The sequence below is a fragment of the Argopecten irradians genome, chromosome 15 (assembly GCF_041381155.1).
Source record: "Argopecten irradians isolate NY chromosome 15, Ai_NY, whole genome shotgun sequence".
In the NCBI taxonomy this organism is placed as follows: Eukaryota; Metazoa; Mollusca; class Bivalvia; order Pectinida; family Pectinidae; genus Argopecten; species Argopecten irradians.
This window is the reverse complement of record NC_091148.1, coordinates 3,412,543-3,428,351: the sequence shown is the minus strand read 5'-3', so window position 1 is coordinate 3,428,351 and position 15,809 is coordinate 3,412,543. Positions and strand designations below refer to the sequence as shown.

Genomic DNA, 15,809 nt, shown 5'->3' with positions numbered 1-15,809 from the left:
AGCTTCTAATTTAACTTCAAGTTAAAAATATATAACAAAAATAATTTATTGCATCCCGAACAAATTCCGTGGCTCTATATCCTATCTGGAATGAAGTACTGATTGCGCATGGACCAACGTGTAAAAGAAATCATTTTATATTATTTTTGTGCTAATTAGACATATATATATATATATATATACGATTAAACACCTTTTATTGTTCAAATGATGAATATCATTTATGCTCGGTCGGCGGTGGAGCATCTTTAAACAAAATTAAAGTCGATCATTTTACAACTAGATTACATTGAGAAACGTTTTAATAACGTAATACGGTACGAGATATAGACCATCTTCAATCTGTTTTGATTTAAAAATACCTTTGCACAACCGGAAGTGCAGATGCGTCTGATTGAGTAATTAGGACATACAATTTGACACTCTTTCAAACGCATACCTGAACTTCTCAGCTTTGATGTTAACGCATGCGTTAATTGGTTGCATCTAATGAATACATTTCGTCTCATTCCGAGTTGAAATGCCAAAGGCATTTTCTTTAAACAAATGTACGTTTACTAATTTTACTACCACAGGATCGAAATGTCCCAGGGGCATGTATTTTACTTCGTTCAACAGGTTTTAAAACACTTTCTATTGCGAGACAGTCTCCAGATAAACAATAAAATAATCAACCTCTAAGAGAACAGTTTTTGATATCAACGGTTAAATGAAATGGGTATACATGCAAAATATCGCGACATCAACCTTCTCATTATTCAAAAGTACATAGCAGAAAATAGCAAATTATTGACATTTCATCATAATTATGAAATAGATACGGTTTCCAATTTCCAATTGAACTTGATACAAATTTACTCAAATGACTAAACTGTTTTCGGCGCCAACAAATGCTTCCAACTATATTCATATTAAATCGACTAGGTTCTACGTTTAGTGTTAAAAGTTTTCGAAGTAGAAATCCTATTGAAATATCAGAACAAATCTATTCATTTTCATAGAGTATCATGTTTAAATTGACCACTATTCAGCTTAGATGGGAGTTTCCACACCAGTCCGTTAACTCAAACTTTAAATTCAGGACGTCATATTAAACTCTGACCACTATTCAGCTTAGGAATTTTTAAAATTAGACAAAATAACTAATCTCTTTTTGACTGACACAATTCATTTACTTTCTTTCTATTCGACTATTCGAAGGGAAAGAGCACCAAATCTATTTTAGACTTTTGTATAACAATGGGTTATATGTTAATAGTTTATAAACACGTTTGTTATTTGATCATTTCATTTCAAAATGTAGAATATTTCACAAGAAGTCAAAATAAGTGAACAACTTTAGTTTGTCGTTTTAGCTGATTCTGACACTGTGTCATGTTGCTTTGTTAGGAACTCGACAGTTATGTAATGAAAACAACAGCCCGGCTAGCTCAGTCGGTAGAGCACGAGACTCTTAATCTCGGGGTCGTGGGTTCGAGCCCCACGTTGGGCGTTTATTTTTGCCCCCTGTAAACGTGTTACTTCTGATGTTCTACTGTGTTGTTTACATCTTACAACAAATCCTTCTATATTATATTCAACAACTGTGCGACTTTAATCCACAATCTTCAACTTAAAGAATTTGTTTATTATCAATCTTTTATACCAATTCCTTTATGTTATGTGTATATTATGTTTATTATGTTTTCTTAGCCCGAAACAAAAATCAAATATTTGTGTTCTTTTCATCAGACGAGTTAGGTACTAATAATTGGTGCTTAAAATGTCTAATTTAAAATAGAAAATGTTGAGAAAATAAAACAATCCCGCGAGCCGGAGTCGAACCAGCGACCTAAGGATAGCTCTGAGTTTAACCACTACAGTCCTCCGCTCTACCAACTGAGCTATCACGGGTTATGTTTTTCGTCAATACAACGATATCTATACGTTCTTCGTCGTCTCCAAGATGCTTCGGGAACGAACTGTACTGTGCGAATCAGGAAGTTTCAATTTGGACGTCTTCCTTTGGAAATCAGTTTACATAACTCTTTTCTGGCAGAGTAAATGAATATAATGTGAACATTTACACTAATTGTTATCTAATTAACAAATGAGATCATGTATTTGATAACATATCACAATGATGCTGGTTGTTGATATGCATATCAACTTCGGTGTTTCAATGTCATTCTTTCCATTTTTAGAGTCATTATTGTAATTGTGACGTAACCACTGGACTAATACTCCGCTTGTAAACTCATATTTGTCCGAACGTTGGGTTCATCAGGGTGGTGTCCTATGGTCATCGTTTTTCTAGTAAATAACATGCATGTCAGATGATGCTATTGTCATCTTTTCCTCACGTCAAACTTATAAATATTTAGATTTTTTGGTTCGGTATTAACCGGAACAAAGAATCAGCTGATACGTATTATTTCACCATCATGAACGTTTTCTATTTCATGTGAATAACAGCGTCGGTGGTGTAACGGTTAGCATGGTTGCCTTCCAAGCAGTCGATCCGGGTTCGACTCCCGGCCGACGCACCTTATTTTTTTCGTGGTAATCAATTAAGTAAAATGAATCTTCGAGTAGCTTACTGAATTCCCTTCTGAGTTTGATATTGATATTTAGTTACATTTTGTTAGCAACTTTAAGTTAAATATTAAAGATGCGCCGCCGCTGACAAATGGTAATTTTTCACTATCAAAAACAGGAGCAGACGATTTAGTATTTGTCTTCACTTACTTACATACACCATTACCACCACTGAAAAGTTAAAGCTTCTAATTTAACTTCAAGTTAAAAATATATAACAAAAAATAATTTATTGCATCCCGAACAAATTCCGTGGCTCTATATCCTATCTGGAATGAAGTACTGATTGCGCATGGACCAACGTGTAAAGAAATCATTTTATATTATTTTTTGTGCTAATTAGACATATATATATATATATATACGATTAAACACCTTTTATTGTTCAAATGATGAATATCATTTATGCTCGGTCGGCGGTGGAGCATCTTTAAACAAAATTAAAGTCGATCATTTTACAACTAGATTACATTGAGAAACGTTTTAATAACGTAATACGGTACGAGATATAGACCATCTTCAATCTGTTTTGATTTAAAAATACCTTTGCACAACCGGAAGTGCAGATGCGTCTGATTGAGTAATTAGGACATACATTTTGACACTCTTTCAAACGCATACCTGAACTTCTCAGCTTTGATGTTAACGCATGCGTTAATTGGTTGCATCTAATGAATACATTTCGTCTCATTCCGAGTTGAAATGCCAAAGGCATTTTCTTTAAACAAATGTACGTTTACTAATTTTACTACCACAGGATCGAAATGTCCCAGGGGCATGTATTTTACTTCGTTCAACAGGTTTTAAAACACTTTCTATTGCGAGACAGTCTCCAGATAAACAATAAAATAATCAACCTCTAAGAGAACAGTTTTTTATATCAACGGTTAAATGAAATGGGTATACATGCAAAATATCGCGACATCAACCTTCTCATTATTCTAAAGTACATAGCAGAAAATAGCAAATTATTGACATTTCATCATAATTATGAAATAGATACGGTTTCCAATTTCCAATTGAACTTGATACAAATTTACTCAAATGACTAAACTGTTTTCGGCGCCAACAAATGCTTCCAACTATATTCATATTAAATCGACTAGGTTCTACGTTTAGTGTTAAAGTTTTCGAAGTAGAAATCCTATTGAAATATCAGAACAAATCTATTCATTTTCATAGAGTATCATGTTTAAATTGACCACTATTCAGCTTAGATGGGAGTTTCCACACCAGTCCGTTAACTCAAACTTTAAATTCAGGACGTCATATTAAACTCTGAATAAAAGGAATTTTTAAAATTAGACAAAATAACTAATCTCTTTTTGACTGACACAAATCATTTACTTTCTTTCGATTCGACTATTCGAAGGGAAAGAGCACCAAATCTATTTTAGACTTTTGTATAACAATGGGTTATATGTTTATAGTTTATAAACACGTTTGTTATTTGATCATTTCATTTCAAAATGTAGAATATTTCACAAGAAGTCAAAATAAGTGAACAACTTTAGTTTGTCTTTTTAGCTGATTCTGACACTGTGTCATGTTGCTTTGTTAGGAACTCGACAGTTATGTAATGAAAACAACAGCCCGGCTAGCTCAGTCGGTAGAGCACGAGACTCTTAATCTCGGGGTCGTGGGTTCGAGCCCCACGTTGGGCGTTTATTTTTGCCCCCTGTAAACGTGTTGCTTCTGATGTTCTACTGTGTTGTTTACATCTTACAACAAATCCTTCTATATTATATTCAACAACTGTGCGACTTTAATCCACAATCTTCAACTTAAAGAATTTGTTTATTATCAATCTTTTATACCAATTCCTTTATGTTATGTGTATATTATGTTTATTATGTTTTCTTAACCCGAAACAAAAATCAAATATTTGTGTTCTTTTCATTAGACGAGTTAGGTACTAATAATTGGTGCTTAAAATGTCTAATTTAAAATAGAAAATGTTGAGAAAATAAAACAATCCCGCGAGCCGGAGTCGAACCAGCGACCTAAGGATAGCTCTGAGTTTAACCACTACAGTCCTCCGCTCTACCAACTGAGCTATCACGGGTTATGTTTTTCGTCAATACAACGATATCTATACGTTCTTCGTCGTCTCCAAGATGCCTCGGGAACGAACTGTACTGTGCGAATCAGGAAGTTTCAATTTGGACGTCTTCCTTTGGAAATCAGTTTACATAACTCTTTTCTGGCAGAGTAAATGAATATAATGTGAACATTTACACTAATTGTTATCTAATTAACAAATGAGATCATGTATTTGATAACATATCACAATGATGCTGGTTGTTGATATGCATATCAACTTCGGTGTTTCAATGTCATTCTTTCCATTTTTAGAGTCATTATTGTAATTGTGACGTAACCACTGGACTAATACTCCGCTTGTAAACTCATATTTGTCCGAACGTTGGGTTCATCAGGGTGGTGCCCTATGGTCATCGTTTTTCTTGTAAATAACATGCATGTCAAATGATGCTATTGTCATCTTTTCCTCACGTCAAACTTATAAATATTTAGATTTTTTGGTTCGGTATTAACCGGAACAAAGAATCAGTTGATACGTATTATTTCACCATGATGAACGTTTTCTATTTTATGCGAATAACAGCGTCGGTGGTGTAACGGTTAGCATGGTTGCCTTCCAAGCAGTCGATCCGGGTTCGACTCCCGGCCGACGCACCTTATTTTTTTCGTGGTAATCAATTAAGTAAAGTGAATCTTCGAGTAGCTTACCGAATTCCCTTCTGTGTTTGATATTGATATTTAGTTACATTTTGTTAGCAACTTTAAGTTAAATATTAAAGATGCGCCGCCGCTGACAAATGGTAATTTTTCACTATCAAAAACAGGAGCAGACGATTTAGTATTTGTCTTCACTTACTTACATACACCATTACCACCACTGAAAAGTTAAAGCTTCTAATTTAACTTCAAGTTAAAAATATATAACAAAAATAAATTTATTGCATCCCGAACAAATTCCGTGGCTCTATATCCTATCTGGAATGAAGTACTGATTGCGCATGGACCAACGTGTAAAGAAATCATTTTATATTATTTTTGTGCTAATTAGACATATATATATATATATATATATATATACGATTAAACACCTTTTATTGTTCAAATGATGAATATCATTTATGCTCGGTCGGCGGTGGAGCATCTTTAAACAAAATTAAAGTCGATCATTTTACAACTAGATTACATTGAGAAACGTTTTAATAACGTAATACGGTACGAGATATAGACCATCTTCAATCTGTTTTGATTTAAAAATACCTTTGCACAACCGGAAGTGCAGATGCGTCTGATTGAGTAATTAGGACATACAATTTGACACTCTTTCAAACGCATACCTGAACTTCTCAGCTTTGATGTTAACGCATGCGTTAATTGGTTGCATCTAATGAATACATTTCGTCTCATTCCGAGTTGAAATGCCAAAGGCATTTTCTTTAAACAAATGTACGTTTACTAATTTTACTACCACAGGATCGAAATGTCCCAGGGGCATGTATTTTACTTCGTTCAACAGGTTTTAAAACACTTTCTATTGCGAGACAGTCTCCAGATAAACAATAAAATAATCAACCTCTAAGAGAACAGTTTTTGATATCAACGGTTAAATGAAATGGGTATACATGCAAAATATCGCGACATCAACCTTCTCATTATTCTAAAGTACATAGCAGAAAATAGCAAATTATTGACATTTCATCATAATTATGAAATAGATACGGTTTCCAATTTCCAATTGAACTTGATACAAATTTACTCAAATGACTAAACTGTTTTCGGCGCCAACAAATGCTTCCAACTATATTCATATTAAATCGACTAGGTTCTACGTTTAGTGTTAAAGTTTTCGAAGTAGAAATCCTATTGAAATATCAGAACAAATCTATTCTTTTAAATTGACCACTATTCAGCTTAGGAATGTTTAAATTGACCACTATTCAGCTTAGATGGGAGTTTCCACACCAGTCCGTTAACTCAAACTTTAAATTCAGGACGTCATATTAAACTCTGAATAAAAGGAATTTTTAAAATTAGACAAAATAACTAATCTCTTTTTGACTGACACAAATCATTTACTTTCTTTCGATTCGACTATTCGAAGGGAAAGAGCACCAAATCTATTTTAGACTTTTGTATAACAATGGGTTATATGTTTATAGTTTATAAACACGTTTGTTATTTGATCATTTCATTTCAAAATGTAGAATATTTCACAAGAAGTCAAAATAAGTGAACAACTTTAGTTTGTCTTTTTAGCTGATTCTGACACTGTGTCATGTTGCTTTGTTAGGAACTCGACAGTTATGTAATGAAAACAACAGCCCGGCTAGCTCAGTCGGTAGAGCACGAGACTCTTAATCTCGGGGTCGTGGGTTCGAGCCCCACGTTGGGCGTTTATTTTTGCCCCCTGTAAACGTGTTACTTCTGATGTTCTACTGTGTTGTTCACATCTTACAACAAATCCTTCTATATTATATTCAACAACTGTGCGACTTTAATCCACAATCTTCAACTTAAAGAATTTGTTTATTATCAATTTTTTTTATACCAATTCCTTTATGTTATGTGTTTATTATGTTTATTATGTTTTCTTAGCCCGAAACAAAAAAACAAATATTTGTGTTCTTTTCATTAGACGAGTTAGGTACTAATAATTGGTGCTTAAAATGTCTAATTTAAAATAGAAAATGTTGAGAAAATAAAACAATCCCGCGAGCCGGAGTCGAACCAGCGACCTAAGGATAGCTCTGAGTTTAACCACTACAGTCCTCCGCTCTACCAACTGAGCTATCACGGGTTATGTTTATCGTCAATGCAACGATATCTATACGTTCTTCGTCGTCTCCAAGATGCCTCGGGAACGAACTGTACTGTGCGAATCAGGAAGTTTCAATTTGGACGTCTTCCTTTGGAAATCAGTTTACATAACTCTTTTCTGGCAGAGTAAATGAATATAATGTGAACATTTACACTAATTGTTATCTAATTAACAAATGAGATCATGTATTTGATAACATATCACAATGATGCTGGTTGTTGATATGCATATCAACTTCGGTGTTTCAATGTCATTCTTTCCATTTTTAGAGTCATTATTGTAATTGTGACGTAACCACTGGACTAATACTCCGCTTGTTAACTCATATTTGTCCGAACGTTGGGTTCATCAGGGTGGTGTCCTATGGTCATCGTTTTTCTTGTAAATAACATGCATGTCAAATGATGCTATTGCCATCTTTTCTTCACGTCAAACTTATAAATATTTAGATTTTTTGGTTCGGTATTAACCGGAACAAAGAATCAGTTGATACGTATTATTTCACCATCATGAACGTTTTCTATTTTATGCGAATAACAGCGTCGGTGGTGTAACGGTTAGCATGGTTGCCTTCCAAGCAGTCGATCCGGGTTCGACTCCCGGCCGACGCACCTTATTTTTTTCGTGGTAATCAATTAAGTAAAGTGAATCTTCGAGTAGCTTACCGAATTCCCTTCTGTGTTTGATATTGATATTTAGTTACATTTTGTTAGCAACTTTAAGTTAAATATTAAAGATGCGCCGCCGCTGACAAATGGTAATTTTTCACAATCAAAAACAGGAGCAGACGATTTAGTATTTGTCTTCACTTACTTACATACACCATTACCACCACTGAAAAGTTAAAGCTTCTAATTTAACTTCAAGTTAAAAATATATAACAAAAATAATTAATTGCATCCCGAACAAATTCCGTGGCTCTATATCCTATCTGGAATGAAGTACTGATTGCGCATGGACCAACGTGTAAAGAAATCATTTTATATTATTTTTGTGCTAATTAGACATATATATATATATATATATACGATTAAACACCTTTTATTGTTCAAATGATGAATATCATTTATGCTCGGTCGGCGGTGGAGCATCTTTAAACAAAATTAAAGTCGATCATTTTACAACTAGATTACATTGAGAAACGTTTTAATAACGTAATACGGTACGAGATATAGACCATCTTCAATCTGTTTTGATTTAAAAATACCTTTGCACAACCGGAAGTGCAGATGCGTCTGATTGAGTAATTAGGACATACAATTTGACACTCTTTCAAACGCATACCTGAACTTCTCAGCTTTGATGTTAACGCATGCGTTAATTGGTTGCATCTAATGAATACATTTCGTCTCATTCCGAGTTGAAATGCCAAAGGCATTTTCTTTAAACAAATGTACGTTTACTAATTTTACTACCACAGGATCGAAATGTCCCAGGGGCATGTATTTTACTTCGTTCAACAGGTTTTAAAACACTTTCTATTGCGAGACAGTCTCCAGATAAACAATAAAATAATCAACCTCTAAGAGAACAGTTTTTGATATCAACGGTTAAATGAAATGGGTATACATGCAAAATATCGCGACATCAACCTTCTCATTATTCTAAAGTACATAGCAGAAAATAGCAAATTATTGACATTTCATCATAATTATGAAATAGATACGGTTTCCAATTTCCAATTGAACTTGATACAAATTTACTCAAATGACTAAACTGTTTTCGGCGCCAACAAATGCTTCCAACTATATTCATATTAAATCGACTAGGTTCTACGTTTAGTGTTAAAGTTTTCGAAGTAGAAATCCTATTGAAATATCAGAACAAATCTATTCATTTTCATAGAGTATCATGTTTAAATTGACCACTATTCAGCTTAGATGGGAGTTTCCACACCAGTCCGTTAACTCAAACTTTAAATTCAGGACGTCATATTAAACTCTGAATAAAAGGAATTTTTAAAATTAGACAAAATAACTAATCTCTTTTTGACTGACACAAATCATTTACTTTCTTTCGATTCGACTATTCGAAGGGAAAGAGCACCAAATCTATTTTAGACTTTTGTATAACAATGGGTTATATGTTTATAGTTTATAAACACGTTTGTTATTTGATCATTTCATTTCAAAATGTAGAATATTTCACAAGAAGTCAAAATAAGTGAACAACTTTAGTTTGTCTTTTTAGCTGATTCTGACACTGTGTCATGTTGCTTTGTTAGGAACTCGACAGTTATGTAATGAAAACAACAGCCCGGCTAGCTCAGTCGGTAGAGCACGAGACTCTTAATCTCGGGGTCGTGGGTTCGAGCCCCACGTTGGGCGTTTATTTTTGCCCCCTGTAAACGTGTTACTTCTGATGTTCTACTGTGTTGTTTACATCTTACAACAAATCCTTCTATATTATATTCAACAACTGTGCGACTTTAATCCACAATCTTCAACTTAAAGAATTTGTTTATTATCTTTTTTTTTTATACCAATTCCTTTATGTTATGTGTTTATTATGTTTATTATGTTTTCTTAGCCCGAAACAAAAAACAAATATTTGTGTTCTTTTCATTAGACGAGTTAGGTACTAATAATTGGTGCTTAAAATGTCTAATTTAAAATAGAAAATGTTGAGAAAATAAAAAACAATCCCGCGAGCCGGAGTCGAACCAGCGACCTAAGGATAGCTCTGAGTTTAACCACTACAGTCCTCCGCTCTACCAACTGAGCTATCACGGGTTATGTTTTTCGTCAATACAACGATATCTATACGTTCTTCGTCGTCTCCAAGATGCCTCGGGAACGAACTGTACTGTGCGAATCAGGAAGTTTCAATTTGGACGTCTTCCTTTGGAAATCAGTTTACATAACTCTTTTCTGGCAGAGTAAATGAATATAATGTAAACATTTACACTAATTGTTATCTAATTAACAAATGAGATCATGTATTTGATAACATATCACAATGATGCTGGTTGTTGATATGCATATCAACTTCGGTGTTTCAATGTCATTCTTTCCATTTTTAGAGTCATTATTGTAATTGTGACGTAACCACTGGACTAATACTCCGCTTGTAAACTCATATTTGTCCGAACGTTGGGTTCATCAGGGTGGTGTCCTATGGTCATCGTTTTTCTAGTAAATAACATGCATGTCAGATGATGCTATTGTCATCTTTTCCTCACGTCAAACTTATAAATATTTAGATTTTTTTGGTTCGGTATTAACCGGAACAAAGAATCAGTTGATACGTATTATTTCACCATGATGAACGTTTTCTATTTTATGCGAATAACAGCGTCGGTGGTGTAACGGTTAGCATGGTTGCCTTCCAAGCAGTCGATCCGGGTTCGACTCCCGGCCGACGCACCTTATTTTTTTCGTGGTAATCAATTAAGTAAAGTGAATCTTCGAGTAGCTTACTGAATTCCCTTCTGTGTTTGATATTGATATTTAGTTACATTTTGTTAGAACTTTAAGTTAAATATTAAAGATGCGCCGCCGCTGACAAATGGTAATTTTTCACTATCAAAAACAGGAGCAGACGATTTAGTATTTGTCTTCACTTACTTACATACACCATTACCACCACTGAAAAGTTAAAGCTTCTAATTTAACTTCAAGTTAAAAAATATATAACAAAAATAATTAATTGCATCCCGAACAAATTCCGTGGCTCTATATCCTATCTGGAATGAAGTACTGATTGCGCATGGACCAACGGGTAAAGAAATCATTTTATATTATTTTTGTGCTAATTAGACATATATATATATATATACGATTAAACACCTTTTATTGTTCAAATGATGAATATCATTTATGCTCGGTCGGCGGTGGAGCATCTTTAAACAAAATTAAAGTCGATCATTTTACAACTAGATTACATTGAGAAACGTTTTAATAACGTAATACGGTACGAGATATAGACCATCTTCAATCTGTTTTGATTTAAAAATACCTTTGCACAACCGGAAGTGCAGATGCGTCTGATTGAGTAATTAGGACATACAATTTGACACTCTTTCAAACGCATACCTGAACTTCTCAGCTTTGATGTTAACGCATGCGTTAATTGGTTGCATCTAATGAATACATTTCGTCTCATTCCGAGTTGAAATGCCAAAGGCATTTTCTTTAAACAAATGTACGTTTACTAATTTTACTACCACAGGATCGAAATGTCCCAGGGGCATGTATTTTACTTCGTTCAACAGGTTTTAAAACACTTTCTATTGCGAGACAGTCTCCAGATAAACAATAAAATAATCAACCTCTAAGAGAACAGTTTTTGATATCAACGGTTAAATGAAATGGGTATACATGCAAAATATCGCGACATCAACCTTCTCATTATTCTAAAAGTACATAGCAGAAAATAGCAAATTATTGACATTTCATCATAATTATGAAATAGATACGGTTTCCAATTTCCAATTGAACTTGATACAAATTTACTCAAATGACTAAACTGTTTTCGGCGCCAACAAATGCTTCCAACTATATTCATATTAAATCGACTAGGTTCTACGTTTAGTGTTAAAGTTTTCGAAGTAGAAATCCTATTGAAATATCAGAACAAATCTATTCATTTTCATAGAGTATCATGTTTAAATTGACCACTATTCAGCTTAGATGGGAGTTTCCACACCAGTCCGTTAACTCAAACTTTAAATTCAGGACGTCATATTAAACTCTGAATAAAAGGAATTTTTAAAATTAGACAAAATAACTAATCTCTTTTTGACTGACACAAATCATTTACTTTCTTTCGATTCGACTATTCGAAGGGAAAGAGCACCAAATCTATTTTAGACTTTTGTATAACAATGGGTTATATGTTTATAGTTTATAAACACGTTTGTTATTTGATCATTTCATTTCAAAATGTAGAATATTTCACAAGAAGTCAAAATAAGTGAACAACTTTAGTTTGTCTTTTTAGCTGATTCTGACACTGTGTCATGTTGCTTTGTTAGGAACTCGACAGTTATGTAATGAAAACAACAGCCCGGCTAGCTCAGTCGGTAGAGCACGAGACTCTTAATCTCGGGGTCGTGGGTTCGAGCCCCACGTTGGGCGTTTATTTTTGCCCCCTGTAAACGTGTTACTTCTGATGTTCTACTGTGTTGTTTACATCTTACAACAAATCCTTCTATATTATATTCAACAACTGTGCGACTTTAATCCACAATCTTCAACTTAAAGAATTTGTTTATTATCAATCTTTTATACCAATTCCTTTATGTTATGTGTATATTATGTTTATTATGTTTTCTTAACCCGAAACAAAAATCAAATATTTGTGTTCTTTTCATTAGACGAGTTAGGTACTAATAATTGGTGCTTAAAATGTCTAATTTAAAATAGAAAATGTTGAGAAAATAAAAACAATCCCGCGAGCCGGAGTCGAACCAGCGACCTAAGGATAGCTCTGAGTTTAACCACTACAGTCCTCCGCTCTACCAACTGAGCTATCACGGGTTATGTTTTTCGTCAATACAACGATATCTATACGTTCTTCGTCGTCTCCAAGATGCCTCGGGAACGAACTGTACTGTGCGAATCAGGAAGTTTCAATTTGGACGTCTTCCTTTGGAAATCAGTTTACATAACTCTTTTCTGGCAGAGTAAATGAATATAATGTGAACATTTACACTAATTGTTATCTAATTAACAAATGAGATCATGTATTTGATAACATATCACAATGATGCTGGTTGTTGATATGCATATCAACTTCGGTGTTTCAATGTCATTCTTTCCATTTTTAGAGTCATTATTGTAATTGTGACGTAACCACTGGACTAATACTCCGCTTGTAAACTCATATTTGTCCGAACGTTGGGTTCATCAGGGTGGTGCCCTATGGTCATCGTTTTTCTTGTAAATAACATGCATGTCAAATGATGCTATTGTCATCTTTTCCTCACGTCAAACTTATAAATATTTAGATTTTTTGGTTCGGTATTAACCGGAACAAAGAATCAGTTGATACGTATTATTTCACCATCATGAACGTTTTCTATTTTATGCGAATAACAGCGTCGGTGGTGTAACGGTTAGCATGGTTGCCTTCCAAGCAGTCGATCCGGGTTCGACTCCCGGCCGACGCACCTTATTTTTTTCGTGGTAATCAATTAAGTAAAATGAATCTTCGAGTAGCTTACTGAATTCCCTTCTGAGTTTGATATTGATATTTAGTTACATTTTGTTAGCAACTTTAAGTTAAATATTAAAGATGCGCCGCCGCTGACAAATGGTAATTTTTCACTATCAAAAACAGGAGCAGACGATTTAGTATTTGTCTTCACTTACTTACATACACCATTACCACCACTGAAAAGTTAAAGCTTCTAATTTAACTTCAAGTTAAAAAATATATATAACAAAAATAATTAATTGCATCCCGAACAAATTCCGTGGCTCTATATCCTATCTGGAATGAAGTACTGATTGCGCATGGACCAACGTGTAAAGAAATCATTTTATATTATTTTTGTGCTAATTAGACATATATATATATATATATATACGATTAAACACCTTTTATTGTTCAAATGATGAATATCATTTATGCTCGGTCGGCGGTGGAGCATCTTTAAACAAAATTAAAGTCGATCATTTTACAACTAGATTACATTGAGAAACGTTTTAATAACGTAATACGGTACGAGATATAGACCATCTTCAATCTGTTTTGATTTAAAAATACCTTTGCACAACCGGAAGTGCAGATGCGTCTGATTGAGTAATTAGGACATACAATTTGACACTCTTTCAAACGCATACCTGAACTTCTCAGCTTTGATGTTAACGCATGCGTTAATTGGTTGCATCTAATGAATACATTTCGTCTCATTCCGAGTTGAAATGCCAAAGGCATTTTCTTTAAACAAATGTACGTTTACTAATTTTACTACCACAGGATCGAAATGTCCCAGGGGCATGTATTTTACTTCGTTCAACAGGTTTTAAAACACTTTCTATTGCGAGACAGTCTCCAGATAAACAATAAAATAATCAACCTCTAAGAGAACAGTTTTTGATATCAACGGTTAAATGAAATGGGTATACATGCAAAATATCGCGACATCAACCTTCTCATTATTCTAAAGTACATAGCAGAAAATAGCAAATTATTGACATTTCATCATAATTATGAAATAGATACGGTTTCCAATTTCCAATTGAACTTGATACAAATTTACTCAAATGACTAAACTGTTTTCGGCGCCAACAAATGCTTCCAACTATATTCATATTAAATCGACTAGGTTCTACGTTTAGTGTTAAAGTTTTCGAAGTAGAAATCCTATTGAAATATCAGAACAAATCTATTCTTTTAAATTGACCACTATTCAGCTTAGGAATTTACCACTATTCAGCTTAGATGGGAGTTTCCACACCAGTCCGTTAACTCAAACTTTAAATTCAGGACGTCATATTAAACTCTTTCAGCTTAGGAATTTTTAAAATTAGACAAAATAACTAATCTCTTTTTGACTGACACAATTCATTTACTTTCTTTCTATTCGACTATTCGAAGGGAAAGAGCACCAAATCTATTTTAGACTTTTGTATAACAATGGGTTATATGTTAATAGTTTATAAACACGTTTGTTATTTGATCATTTCATTTCAAAATGTAGAATATTTCACAAGAAGTCAAAATAAGTGAACAACTTTAGTTTGTCTTTTTAGCTGATTCTGACACTGTGTCATGTTGCTTGAAAGCTGATTCTGACACTGTGTCATGTTGCTTGAAAACAACAGCCCGGCTAGCTCAGTCGGTAGAGCACGAGACTCTTAATCTCGGGGTCGTGGGTTCGAGCCCCACGTTGGGCGTTTATTTTTGCCCCCTGTAAACGTGTTACTTCTGATGTTCTACTGTGTTGTTTACATCTTACAACAAATCCTTCTATATTATATTCAACAACTGTGCGACTTTAATCCACAATCTTCAACTTAAAGAATTTGTTTATTATCAATCTTTTATACCAATTCCTTTATGTTATGTGTATATTATGTTTATTATGTTTTCTTAGCCCGAAACAAAAATCAAATATTTGTGTTCTTTTCATTAGACGAGTTAGGTACTAATAATTGGTGCTTAAAATGTCTAATTTAAAATAGAAAATGTTGAGAAAATAAAACAATCCCGCGAGCCGGAGTCGAACCAGCGACCTAAGGATAGCTCTGAGTTTAACCACTACAGTCCTCCGCTCTACCAACTGAGCTATCACGGGTTATGTTTTTCGTCAATACAACGATATCTATACGTTCTTCGTCGTCTCCAAGATGCCTCGGGAACGAACTGTACTGTGCGAATCAGGAAGTTTCAATTTGGACGTCTTCCTTTGGAAATCAGTTTACAT

The 15,809-nt window shown here is 34.0% G+C and overlaps 17 non-coding genes across 17 annotated transcripts; 11 read left to right on the top strand and 6 right to left on the bottom strand.

Annotated features, from left to right (window-relative positions):
• Positions 1-1,419: 1,419 nt before the first annotated feature.
• On the top strand, positions 1,420-1,492 carry Trnak-cuu (transfer RNA lysine (anticodon CUU)). The gene has a single exon. It is a non-coding gene; the product is annotated as a tRNA-Lys (tRNA).
• A 311-nt stretch (positions 1,493-1,803) lies between these two features.
• Trnay-gua (transfer RNA tyrosine (anticodon GUA)) lies at positions 1,804-1,893 on the bottom strand. Its single transcript is given in 2 exon segments — positions 1,804-1,839; positions 1,857-1,893. It is a non-coding gene; the product is annotated as a tRNA-Tyr (tRNA).
• Positions 1,894-2,453: 560 nt separating this feature from the next.
• Trnag-ucc (transfer RNA glycine (anticodon UCC)) lies at positions 2,454-2,525 on the top strand. The gene has a single exon. It is a non-coding gene; the product is annotated as a tRNA-Gly (tRNA).
• A 1,643-nt stretch (positions 2,526-4,168) lies between these two features.
• Positions 4,169-4,241, top strand: Trnak-cuu (transfer RNA lysine (anticodon CUU)). The gene has a single exon. It is a non-coding gene; the product is annotated as a tRNA-Lys (tRNA).
• A 311-nt stretch (positions 4,242-4,552) lies between these two features.
• Trnay-gua (transfer RNA tyrosine (anticodon GUA)) lies at positions 4,553-4,642 on the bottom strand. The gene is given in 2 exon segments: positions 4,553-4,588; positions 4,606-4,642. It is a non-coding gene; the product is annotated as a tRNA-Tyr (tRNA).
• A 560-nt stretch (positions 4,643-5,202) lies between these two features.
• Trnag-ucc (transfer RNA glycine (anticodon UCC)) lies at positions 5,203-5,274 on the top strand. The gene has a single exon. It is a non-coding gene; the product is annotated as a tRNA-Gly (tRNA).
• Positions 5,275-6,937: 1,663 nt separating this feature from the next.
• Positions 6,938-7,010, top strand: Trnak-cuu (transfer RNA lysine (anticodon CUU)). The gene has a single exon. It is a non-coding gene; the product is annotated as a tRNA-Lys (tRNA).
• A 314-nt stretch (positions 7,011-7,324) lies between these two features.
• On the bottom strand, positions 7,325-7,414 carry Trnay-gua (transfer RNA tyrosine (anticodon GUA)). The gene is given in 2 exon segments: positions 7,325-7,360; positions 7,378-7,414. It is a non-coding gene; the product is annotated as a tRNA-Tyr (tRNA).
• Positions 7,415-7,974: 560 nt separating this feature from the next.
• Trnag-ucc (transfer RNA glycine (anticodon UCC)) lies at positions 7,975-8,046 on the top strand. Its single transcript has one exon. It is a non-coding gene; the product is annotated as a tRNA-Gly (tRNA).
• A 1,643-nt stretch (positions 8,047-9,689) lies between these two features.
• Positions 9,690-9,762, top strand: Trnak-cuu (transfer RNA lysine (anticodon CUU)). The gene has a single exon. It is a non-coding gene; the product is annotated as a tRNA-Lys (tRNA).
• Positions 9,763-10,077: 315 nt separating this feature from the next.
• Positions 10,078-10,167, bottom strand: Trnay-gua (transfer RNA tyrosine (anticodon GUA)). The gene is given in 2 exon segments: positions 10,078-10,113; positions 10,131-10,167. It is a non-coding gene; the product is annotated as a tRNA-Tyr (tRNA).
• Positions 10,168-10,728: 561 nt separating this feature from the next.
• On the top strand, positions 10,729-10,800 carry Trnag-ucc (transfer RNA glycine (anticodon UCC)). The gene has a single exon. It is a non-coding gene; the product is annotated as a tRNA-Gly (tRNA).
• Positions 10,801-12,440: 1,640 nt separating this feature from the next.
• Trnak-cuu (transfer RNA lysine (anticodon CUU)) lies at positions 12,441-12,513 on the top strand. Its single transcript has one exon. It is a non-coding gene; the product is annotated as a tRNA-Lys (tRNA).
• A 312-nt stretch (positions 12,514-12,825) lies between these two features.
• Trnay-gua (transfer RNA tyrosine (anticodon GUA)) lies at positions 12,826-12,915 on the bottom strand. The gene is given in 2 exon segments: positions 12,826-12,861; positions 12,879-12,915. It is a non-coding gene; the product is annotated as a tRNA-Tyr (tRNA).
• Positions 12,916-13,475: 560 nt separating this feature from the next.
• Trnag-ucc (transfer RNA glycine (anticodon UCC)) lies at positions 13,476-13,547 on the top strand. The gene has a single exon. It is a non-coding gene; the product is annotated as a tRNA-Gly (tRNA).
• Positions 13,548-15,206: 1,659 nt separating this feature from the next.
• Positions 15,207-15,279, top strand: Trnak-cuu (transfer RNA lysine (anticodon CUU)). The gene has a single exon. It is a non-coding gene; the product is annotated as a tRNA-Lys (tRNA).
• Positions 15,280-15,590: 311 nt separating this feature from the next.
• On the bottom strand, positions 15,591-15,680 carry Trnay-gua (transfer RNA tyrosine (anticodon GUA)). The gene is given in 2 exon segments: positions 15,591-15,626; positions 15,644-15,680. It is a non-coding gene; the product is annotated as a tRNA-Tyr (tRNA).
• Positions 15,681-15,809: the final 129 nt, after the last annotated feature.